Source organism: Triticum aestivum, chromosome 5A (assembly GCF_018294505.1).
Source record: "Triticum aestivum cultivar Chinese Spring chromosome 5A, IWGSC CS RefSeq v2.1, whole genome shotgun sequence".
Lineage (NCBI taxonomy): Eukaryota > Viridiplantae > Streptophyta > Magnoliopsida > Poales > Poaceae > Triticum > Triticum aestivum.
In genome coordinates, this window is record NC_057806.1 from 710588982 (window position 1) to 710597686 (window position 8705).

The 8705-nt window shown below is 47.6% G+C and overlaps 1 pseudogene; it reads left to right on the top strand.

The window, feature by feature from the left end:
* The first annotated feature begins 4360 nt into the window (after positions 1–4360).
* Positions 4361–5712, top strand: LOC123106200 (DIBOA-glucoside dioxygenase BX6-like; annotated as a pseudogene).
* Positions 5713–8705: the final 2993 nt, after the last annotated feature.

The following is an 8705-nucleotide window of genomic DNA, read 5'->3' on the forward strand; positions in this document are numbered from 1 at the left end:
TACTAAACGATCGGGTGCTAAGCTAATGGAATGGGTCATGTCAATCAGATCATTCAACTAATGATGTGATCCCGTTAATCAAATAACAACTCTTTGTCCATGGTTAGGAAACATAACCATCTTATATTAACGAGCTAGTCAAGTAGAGGCATACTAGTGACACTCTGTTTGTCTATGTATTCACACATGTATTATGTTTCCGGTTAATACAATTCTAGCATGAATAATAAACATTTATCATGATATAAGGAAATAAATAATAACTTTATCATTGCCTCTAGGGCATATTTCCTTCACACGACGCCAGACAGCGCCACCACCTCCCTGCGCGAGTCCATCTCCGCGCATCAGACGTCGAGTCTTCACGGCGCCATGCCACCGAGATCCGCCGCCATCAATGTGTAAGCTGAAGCACCGCTCCACCAAAAAGCCTTCCACCGGTCCATCGGTCCGTGTACACCTCCACGAATGACGCCCCCAAGAGGGAAACGACACCATAGCACCGCCGTCATCTAATCTATTGATCTAGGGTTTCCCCCGGAGGTAGCATAGAGTGGCCTTGAACTTCTCCACGGCGATGCCTTCAAGAAGGGAACGACGCAGACAGCGCCGCCACCGCCGACCTTGGTATCTAGCCGAGAGTAGGTTTTCACCCAGATCGGTTTGAAGATCCTCCCTCAAGCATCTCGTGCACGGACTGCCGCCATCTCTGCCGGGGACTGGACGAAAGGGATCCAGGCCGCCGCCGCCTGACCGGCCATGGCACCACCATGGTGCCTATAGCCGGCGGCGTCAGGCCCACCGCGCTCGCCTGTAGATGCACACCGGAACCGCCGGACCGCCCAAGCCCATCTGGGCAAGACCAGATCAACGATCTCGGCCGCCGCCACAGGGGTGACTCCGCCGCGGGGAGGTCGCGCCTCCGCTGACGCCGCCATCACGCATGCCGTAGGGATCCCGCCGCTCCTTGCCGTCGGATCTGCGTCGAACGATGCGCCGCCGCTGCCCGGAAAAAACGCCACCACCGCGCGAGGGATAAGGCCCCGCCGCCGCCATCATAGGCCAGGATTCACCAGTGAGACCTCAGGTGGCGGCAAGACGGAGGAGGTGAGGGGAGGGGGCCTAGGGACGGCGGCATGGTCGCCCCCGTGTCGCCTAGGGTTGACGACGCGGGGTCCTTGGTGCTACCGCTAACTGTTTCTGAGTCGATCTTGACTACTCAGGTTTCTGAATCGACCTTGACTACTCAGGTCCATTGGCCTGATCAGTTGTGCTGGAAGCTAACTAGGAATGGGGAGTTTACGGTTAAATCCATGTATCTGGATGTTATCAACTCTACCTCTATTCCTAGTTCGAAACATGTTTGAAAAGTCAAAGTTCCTTTGAAAATTAAAGTTTTTATGTGGTTCGTACATAAACAAGTCATTTTAACTAAGGACAATTTGGCAAAAACGCAACTGGACAGGATCTACAATATGTAGTTTTTTTGCTCAGGATGAATCCATCAAACACCTCTTTCTTGACTGCCCTTTGGCAAAAAAATTGGCGGGCGGTTCACGTAGCTTTTAATATTACTCCTCCGAATAATATCAGCACGTTATTTGGGACGTGGCTTGACGGGATACATTCTCAAACAGCGAGATACATTCGTGTAGGAGTACGTGCTTTATTATGGGCAGTCTGGAACTGCAGAAATGATTTGGTCTTTAACAGAACAATAAGGATTCATTTTTTGCAGGTCATTTTCCGAGCCACTGTGTTGATCCGTATGTGGTCGCTACTCACTCCGACAAAGGCCAGTGAACGTATGGTTATTGGATCTATCCGTTGGGAGATGGGAGATGGTAGCACGGGCTATTTTCAACCGGTTTGGATGGCGGTTATGTGATAGGATAGGCAATTAGTTTTTCTATTTTTCTTATGCCAGCCGGTTGTGGCTTTATTTTTCTTTCTCTGCTCTTTGTGAGCAATTTTCGTTCTTTTGTTTGAGACATGATGACTTGTGTTGAACCTTTTTGCTTATTAATAAGTATGGCCTTACGCATCGTTCTGATGCAGAGGCCGGGGAGCTCCCCCTTTTCGAAAAAAATTTTCAGGGGAGTCAAGCAGACGTATATCCCGGTTTTGTAAGCTTCTGCACCTTTTTTTTTCTTTTCTGTTGTTTTCCTACTTGGTTATTGTTTGATTGTTCCCTTTTTTGTTTTTTTCACTCAGTTTTTTGTTTTTTTCACTCAGTTTTTTGTTACTTCCTTTGTTTTTGTTTCTTTATTTCCTTTTTATTTCTTGAATATATTTTTCAAATTCACAAACTCTTTTCATATCCAGGAACTTTATCCAAATCTCAAACATTTTAAAATGAAAATTTTCAAATTCTAGAAATGTCAAATGCTTAAAAAACAAATTGATGGACTTTTTCAAAAATATATTTGTTTTGAATTCGCAAACCTTATAAAAAATTCATTTTTTATATTTACAAGAAAATTTTCAAATTAATTTTAAAACAATCGTGAACTTTTTCTAAAATTGTATGATTTTTCTCTCAGATTGTGAATCGAGCGAAAAAGGGAGCCAGCGAGGGGAAACTCTATTCGCCGCATTGTGCGACAAGTAGTCGAGCTACCCAGTTAGCGATTTTTTATGTGGAATCGTTTTCCGGTTTTGCGAACCTCCTGGATGGTTCCTGGCCAGTTTTGGGAACCTTCAGATGGTTCTTGAATCAATTTTTCTGGTTTTCTTTTTTCTTGTTCTTTTCGTTTTTAGTTATTTCTGTTTCTTTTTCCTTTTCTTTATTTCCTTTTTGTTTTCTTTCTTTGGTTTTTTTATTTATTCTCAAAATGCTCTCAAAGTTAAAAATGTGTTCTCGTTACACAAACAAGTTCAAAACTTTCGTAATTCAGAATATGTACCAGATTTCAATTTTTTGTTCACATATTAAAAAATGTTCGCGCTTCCAAATTTGTTCGGGATTTTTCAAAATTGTTCTTCGTTTCAACATTTGTTCTCAAGATTTCAAAAAATGTTCGTGCTTTAAAAAATTGTTCGCGCTTCCAAATTTGTTCCCAAGATTCAAAAATTGTCCGTGCTTTAAAAAATTGTTCACAAATTTCAAAATTGTACATGTTTTCGAAAAATGTTTGAGATATTCACAATTTGTTTGTTTTCGTTAAATTTGTTTTCATTTTTGAAAAAAATATACATTCAAAAAATTACTCAAAATTTGGAATTTATTTTTGGATTTTGTCAAACAGTGTTAAATCCGGAACTGTACTTAGTTTCTTCCAGTGCTCCACTGTATTTTGGTTGTTAGGTGGCTTAGCACTGATGTTGCGCAAGCAAGTAGTCCCGTCTTCGTTTCCTAGCGACCGCGCAACACTGATCCTTTTTGCGAGTTTTCTCACTCGCAGCGCACTTAATGGGCCGGCGCAGTCGGCGTCCCCTATGCGACACAGCATTTATTTGCCGCAGAGCGCGGCAAATAGGAGGTCCAGCCAGCGAGTTCCTCGCCCCATTTTGTTGGGCCGGCCCACGAGTGGGTGGCACTTGAGGACTCATATCCTGAAATCACTAGTTAAGGAGTACTTGTTGCAAAGATCACCCCAACTTCCTAGGTTAGGACAAATAGCGCAGATGCAGCGCGCCAATTGTCGCACCCTAGGAGTTTTCTCTTTTTTCGTAGATCCGCTTATACAAAACGTTTTATTTTTTAAATCGTGCGTCCAAATCTCGAACCGCTTTCATCGTTGGATTCCTCGCGTCAAGATCTTCAAAACTAGATCCCATGTTGATAGGCTTTGACGAATTTTTTTTTTCAAAAAAAACCGAACCGAGAGCACGGATTTTTTCCCTTTTTCAAAAGAGACACGCGTGCCTTTCGTGGAAGCAAAACTGTGATTCTGTGAACACAACATATCATATGCAGACGATCGTCGATTATTGCACCGGTGAGGAGTCGTGCGGTTGTTTTCAGAATCCAAAGACGATGGTGACATCCATGCTACTAGCTAGCTAGTGTCCCATAGGTAAAATGCATGCCGGGTACGCAAGCAATTGATGCACGCATGTTCACTCTCTCTCTCAGCGGTTGATTTGTCGAGTACCCTCCGCCACCTAGCTAGTGCTAGCATGTATGGTAGCATATCATACGCAGACAGACGCTCGTCGATTTATTGCACCGGCCAGCCGCCCAGGAGCCGTCCGGTTGTTTTCAGAATCCAAAGCTACTCTTTACTAGGTAAAAGTTATGTCGGGCACGCAAACAATTGATGCACGCATGCTCACGCATCAACCATCGATACAGACAAACATGCACACCTTGGATGACACCGATCGATCACTGACTCATCGCCGGCCTATGCTTTACATACGTGTGTGTGATCAGAGCACACGACTGTGAGAGCTAGCTAGCTAGTTGGCTTCATCGAGCGACAATGGCCTCCGACCGCCTCAGCGCCCTCCGGGCCTTCGACGACACCAAGGCCGGCGTCAAGGGCCTCGTGGACGCCGGCGCCACCGCCATCCCGGCCATTTTCCACCACCCACCCGACGCCTTCGCCCCGTCCACTGTCGCCACCGACGTCGCCGTTCCAATCGTCGACCTCTCCTGCGAGCGCTCGGCCGTGGTCGGCGCGGTGAGGGCCGCGGCGGAGACGGTGGGCTTCTTCCTGCTGGCGAACCACGGCGTGCCGGAGGCGGCCATGTCGGGGATGCTGGCGGCGGTGCGGCGCTTCAACGAGGAGCCGGCGGAGGCCAAGGCGCCGTACTACACGCGGGGCGCGGCCAGGCGCGTGCGCTACAGCTGCAACGCGGACCTCTTCCAGACGCTGGTGGGCAAGTGGCGCGACACCGTGTACATGGACGACGCGGACCGGCCGGCATCCGGCGAGGAGACGGAGGAGCTCCTCCTCCCGCCGGCGTTGAGGGGCGTCGCGCCGGAGTACACGGGGCAGATGCGGCGGCTGGGGCGCGCCCTCTTCGAGCTGCTGTCGGAGGCCCTGGGGCTGCCTCGTCCTGCCTACCTGGAGGAGGAGGCCGGCTGCATGGCGGCGCTCAGCGTGGCCGGCCACTAGTACCCGGCGTGCCCGGAGCCGCACCTCACGATGGGCACCGTCAAGCACTCCGACCCCAGCTTCCTCACCGTGCTGCTCCAGGACGCCGTCGGCGGCCTCCAGGTGCTCGTGGACGACCCCTCAAGGACGGCAGCGAGCCCGCCGCGTGGGTGGACGTGCCGGCGATGGGGGAGGCGTCGCTGGTGGTGAACGTCGGCGACTTCCTGCAGCTGGTGTCCAACGACAGGTTCAAGAGCCCGGTGCACCGCGTGGTGTCCAAGAGCGTGGGGCCCCGGGTGTCGGTGGCGTGCTTCTTCAGGGCGAACGGCCCGACGGTGTGCGCCCCGGTGGTCGTCAACGGGAGCGGACCGCCGCGGTACAGGAGCATCAAGGCGGAGGAGATGCTCTGCATGTCCAAGACACAGACACGGCTCAACAACGTGAGGCTCTAGCTAGCTAGCATCCGTTCTGTTTAATAAAAAAAAAACTAGCTAGCATCCGTGCGTTCACAAGGATAGTCTGGCACATCTCTATGTTGTGGGATGCAAACATCATCAATGTTGCAATATAGCAATTCTGTATGCTGTCAGCATTTGCCATGACAAAAATATCATGCCAAAGATTATTTTCGAGTACTCAAGAAAATCAAAAAATTGTCATGAATTTATTCATATACTGTATTAAATAAAATGCCATGACCCATCAATTAGAGTTGCCATACAGGATTAAGTTGAACATGAATGCATCTATACATGGATGTGTACTCCATGCAATTAAGTTGACATGCTCCATACAAATCACATGGCATGGAAAATTTGCCACGGCAGAAAAAGAGTAAAATTTGCCATGTGAATGAAAATCATTTTTTCCATGGCAAAAAAAAGTAAAATTTGCCATATGAATATAATTTATTTTTGACATAGAAGAAGAGTTTAAATTTTGCCAGGGCAAAAAAGAGTAAAATTTGCCATGACTACCTAAGTAAATATACCATACTACTCCCTCCGTTCCGAATTACTTGTCTTGGATTTGTCTAGATACGGATGTATCTAGACTTATTTTAGTGCTAGATACCTCCGTATCTAGACAAATCCAAGACAAGTGCTAGATACCTCCGTGTGTGCAGGCGCAGCACGTCGCCGTGGTTGGCCAGCATCCTCGACACGGCCGGCATGGCGGCCGTGGCCTCGGAGTTGGCGGCGAGGTGCACCCCCCTGGCAACGCGGCAGAGGTCCAGCGCGATGTCCTTGCCGCTCTCCGCGCACCCGACCACCACCACCGCCTCGGTGCGGAACTGCTCTGGCGTCCGGTACGAGTGGCTGTGCAGCTGCCGGCGCGTCCACTCCCCCATGCCTTCGATGTCGCTCGGGAGCATCGGCTGCACTAGTAGAAAAAGGGTCAAACATGAAGCACATTAGTGCCGGTTTGAATTTGAGCCGGCACTAATGATACCATTAGTACCGGTTCGAACGACTATGCATTAATGCCGGTTCGTATTGAACCTTTAGGGTGTGTTTGGTTTATGTCACAAAGTGGAACGGCACGGGTCGGCTCCATCCTCGAGGCCCATTCATGCGTTTGGATAGTGAAACGAACGAGAACCACTTGATTCCAGAAACGGCATATTCCCTGTTTATGCCGTTCCGCGCGGTTCCTCCAAATCGAGCGGACCACGCGGAACTACTCACCCGTCTCCCTCGCACGAAGCTTCTCGCATCTCCTTCTGTCGCATGAACCTGGCTCCCTCCTGGATCCGCGCCACCAACCACTCCTCCCCGAATCCACGCCGCTGGCCGCTTCTCCTGGATCCGCGCGGCGGCTGCTCGTCTCCTTCATCTGCGGTGCGGCCGGTCCTCTCCTTCAGCAGCGCCGCTGGCAGCTCCTCTCCTTCAACAGCGCCGCCGGCTGCTCCTCTCTCTCATTCGTGCCGGCGGCCGGGAAGACGGGCGCCAGTGCCCAGCGCTCAGCCGACAGACATGGCGCGGTGGTGCGCAACCCATGTTCGGGAATACAGGCGGCAGCGGGGGTAGCAGAGGGCAATGCGGGGCTCACGGCCGAGAAGAGGAGCAGGCGGCCGACGCGGGTGGCACCGGCGGCCGCGCGGCCAAGGCTGGGAAGAGGGGCACCGGATCCAGTGCTCAGGCGGCAGTCCGATAGGAGAGCGATGGTGGCCGGCTCAGGTGGCAGCTGCGTATTTTTTCCTTTTGCAATTGTTCTTGCCAATTTGTACACGGATGTTTAGATTATTGACAGGTTTTGTTATCTATTTGTACATGCTTGTTCTTGCTTTTTGCAAAAATAAATTTGTGCATGTGTAAATTTGTTGGTAAATGTATGATTGTGTATGTACATTGACTAAGTGGTGATGCAAAGATAATAAAAATGTTTTTTCGGAATTTTAATAAGATGCTTCTAAAAATAATATAAATGTTGCATACATTGCCAAAAAAGCAAACACAAATTTAAACATTTTTCATTCGATTCTATTCCACCAACCAAACATTGAGATGTAACCGTTCCATTCAACCTCATTATTCATATCAAACACAAAGACGGAACCATTGCATTCCTGTGGAACGAAACCATTACATTCCATTACACTTGGTCCCCGAACCAAACACACCCTTAGTACCGGTTCGTGGCACGAATCGGTACTAAAGGGGTGATGGCAGGCTGGCGTCCGGCTGGGGCCCCACGATCACCTTTAGTACCGGTTTGTGCCACGAACCGGTACTAAAGGGATCTGAACTATAGTATCGGTTTGTGACACAAACCGGTACTATAGGGCAATTTTCAAACTCTACCCCCCCCCCCCCCCCCCGTGTGTCGTCATTTCAGTTCTGAAAAAATCAAAAGAAAATAATAAAAACTTCAAAAAATAAAATCCTTCGAGAGGTAGTTATATTACTACATCTACTAGTTAGGAAAATTTGAAAACTTAAATTTGGACATGTTTTGTAAAAAGTGTAGGGAAATGTAAAACGGCTATAACTTTTGCATACGATGTCGGAAAAAAACGTATAATATATCAAAAAATTCAGCACGAAAATCCGCATGCGATGGAGACAGCCTACGGTCTGTTTGGAATTTTTTAGAATCCTCAAATTCCAAAAGAAAAAAAGATATGGTCAAATTTCAATTTTTTTAAATTTTTTGGTTAAATCTGGTCAAACTACTTATTCAAGAAGTATTAATGTTACTACATAATTATTCAAGAATATTAGTGTTACTAAATAATTATTTCAATTTTTTGAATTTTGGTCAAATCTGGTCAAACTATGGTCAAACTGTGGTCAAACTATGGTCAAACTATGATCAAACTTATTCAAGAAATATTAGTGTTACTAAATAATTACTGTTTTTTAGAATAATAGTTTCAAACTCAAACAGTGAAATGTGTGACTTCATACTCAAGCTAAACTCCTGAGGGTTAATAGGATTGGCATCTTATTATTGTTGGGAAAACAACAAGTGCAGATTTGGAAACGAAGGAGAATAGAACCCGAAAGTTAAGCGTGTTCGGGCTGGAGTAGTGAGAGGGATGGGTGATCGGTCTGGAAGTTAGATGATTTGGAATGAGTGATCCATACTTGAGCAGTTAAGAGAGGTGATTAGAGACTAAATCACCAAATAATTTAGAAAAATTAAAAATAAAAAAAA